General features: G+C 32.1%; 1 protein-coding gene across 1 annotated transcript in view; it reads left to right on the top strand.

The window, feature by feature from the left end:
• The window catches only part of negr1 (neuronal growth regulator 1), a 181,498-nt gene extending 179,289 nt beyond the window's left edge, over positions 1–2,209 (top strand). The window contains exon 7 of the mRNA XM_060867398.1: positions 1–2,209. This exon is cut by the window's left edge and continues 312 nt beyond it. The gene's annotated coding sequence lies outside the window, so the exon portion shown is untranslated.
• Positions 2,210–2,932: the final 723 nt, after the last annotated feature.

Below are 2,932 nucleotides of genomic sequence, written 5' to 3'. Positions count from 1 at the left end.
GTTTACATTTCTTCTACCCCCTCCCCTCCCTTCCCCCCTCGCTTAGTTTCTTTTCTTTTCTTTTCTTTTCTTTTCTTTTCTTTTCTTTTCTTTTTGTTTGCCCACTTTGTGAATCAGCACCATTGTGCTCTTTTTGGAAAGCTTCAGAATTAGCCGTTGCTCTCTGAGGGGAGCGGGGGATGGGGAGTCACTGTACGAGGTGTGTGTGTGTGGGGGGGGGGGGGTTCGTGCTAAAAGTGTGTGTTGTTGTTGTTGTGTTTCTGAGAGGACGCCCTGAAGCGAGGGCTCTCGTACACACACTTCTCTCTACTCTTTCAGGTCATAATATTTAGCCGGCTAATTCGAAACCACTCAGATTTGCACAATCAGAACAATCAGGACGCGCTGAGAAGGGAAACGTTTCGGCGAACCGCTGTAACACGGACGACGGGTCGAACGCCGATATTCCAGAATTTCACTGATAATTGCGTGGACCAAAATGACAGCCATAATTCAGTGATTTTAGCACGTTATGCTAACATTTGAAACATAATCAGCTTGCCTACTCTGCCATAATAATTATCAAATAAAATCTCAGATAAATATTTACCTTGACATTGGTTTCCCAAATATGTGACAAAATTTCAGCTGTTTATTTCTTCTTTTATTTACTTTATTTTAATATAATTTTAAAAAAAAACGAACAATCGAACAACAAAAATAACGATGGGTATTTAGAAATATCGAATTGTTTTGATTTTGTTTTATTTCTTTCTTTTTGAAATAGACACTAAAATAACTACGTACGTTCAAGAGGCAACAGATTTATAACAATGATGTAATAAGATTACGTTTACAACTCAATAATACATTCTAAATGACTTTCATTTAATTTATTTTTGTTTTACTGAAGGGAATCAAATCAAATAAATATGAATATAAACCGATTTGTAGATTTTATTTTTAATTTTAAGTTTGTTAAAAAGCAAAATGAATTTGTTATATTCATAATGTGTTTATTTTAGCAGAATCATTTAATGATTCATGAATATTTATTAATATTCAATAAATCAGTATTTGATCATGAATTTAACTCGATTCCCAAAATATATTAAAAAAAAAAAAAAAAACGTTTGATTTTTTTTTTTTTTATTTGTCCGATCTGAAATTTACTGCAGACAGAAATGATTATGAAATTCTATTCTTTGCTTCTGGGAGCCACAGACCATGGAAATAAAACCAATGTGAGATGTATTTAACTGCATAATGTGAGTATAATGTATGTATAAAATCAATTTTATGCACTATGTCGAATTTAACTGGTGTTAAACAAATTTACATTACAGTGTGAACCCGTGATTAGCGGTTGATTTGATTAGCCTTCAAAATGATCATGATGGATTTCTCTATAATTTTTTTTTTTTTTTTTTTTTTTTTTAACGTTTATTTAGAATATGGGTGTTTTTTTATTATTATTATTATTTTTTTGGAAAAGTGTGTCTCAACAGAAAAGAAATCCTGTGTTGATTTTCCTCAGTTTTATTTCACTGTATGTTTCTTTGTTGTTGTTGATGATGGAGATCGTCTGTTACCTTTCACTTTTACCAGATTCAGTTCTATTTTATTTTTTTAATTATTGTTCTGATGAGTTGTACAGGATTTTGATAATGTTTTAATGCATCACATGACGTACTCCCTGCTTTTGCTTTAGTCGGTTTTTGTACGTGAATTTGTTTTGAAGCGGGGGAAGCGGGTGGGATAAATAGCGGACGGTACGATATATGATATTTGAAATATTATATGATATGAAGTGTGGATCTAAATGTCACTGGTTATCATTTAAAAAGAAAGTATGCAGTATGGCATAGTTTACAATGTCGTCTTTCAGTTTAGATGCCATGTCTGTCGTTAAAACTTCTTATGGAACAAATAGACTCGAGTAAAAAAAAAAAGAAGCAGTTTGTAATGAAAAACATTAACTTTTTAACTCAGAGGGTGTGAACACAGTTATACGATATCATAGAAGCTAAGTCGTGTGTGTGTTTGGAGAAAGTAGAACTAATTTTATATTCTCGGTAGAGCCTTGTGTCTAGGTTTAGTTTGACTTCTACCCTAGATCTCACACACGTTATGTATTTTCCGATGTGCAGAAATTATGATTGTGCTGCATGTCACATGTATGTTAAGGTGGCCAATGACCATAAACCGATACCTTTTGAGTACAAAACTAGTTTCAAGACTGTTTTGACTCATTTTTACTCACCGGAGAACCATCACACAAACGATCCAGCGAACGAACAAAACATCACAAGATTTCTTTTTCACACGTTCCTTTTTTTTTTTTCAACATTCTTTATTTGTTTCGCTCTTCAACGTTCTGTTTTTCCAGTTTTCTAAATCCTTATCCTGAATTCTACCATTCAGGTCGAAAAATTCCTGATTTAGAATAAATCCTATGCGCTGCAAAGAAATATGACTTAGCAAGTGAAAATATCTTAAATATGACCTAATGTATCTAATATTTCTTATTAGGTGATTATTATAAATCAAATCTAACATTATTCAGCTAGAATTTGATGCTGTACTCATTTCAAGCCTAACAAATATGTAAAAAAAATTATAGCTTCTTCTTTCCCACATGCTAAGACATCATTGTTTTGGTGTCTACTTACAGCATAAGATTAGCAACATTTCTGCACTACAAAAATCGTATCAAACAGGAAATATCTTAAATATAGCAGAATGTGGCTAATATTTATCATTGTTAGATCGTGATGAAAACATTTAATTGCCTTAAAATGATTCGAAACATTTGTAATTTTGAGAAATATGAGCTGTAACGTTCTACTGTACTGGTCGATGATGTTGGTTCCTTCTAAACAAAATACAATTAATAGATTTAAAATGAAGGTTTAAAAATCATGTTTAATAATTTGTTCATTTTAACATAAGG

Source organism: Tachysurus vachellii, chromosome 4 (genome assembly GCF_030014155.1).
Source record: "Tachysurus vachellii isolate PV-2020 chromosome 4, HZAU_Pvac_v1, whole genome shotgun sequence".
In the NCBI taxonomy this organism is placed as follows: domain Eukaryota; kingdom Metazoa; phylum Chordata; class Actinopteri; order Siluriformes; family Bagridae; genus Tachysurus; species Tachysurus vachellii.
Note: the sequence above shows the minus strand (reverse complement) of the source record. Positions and strands in the feature narration are given on the sequence as shown.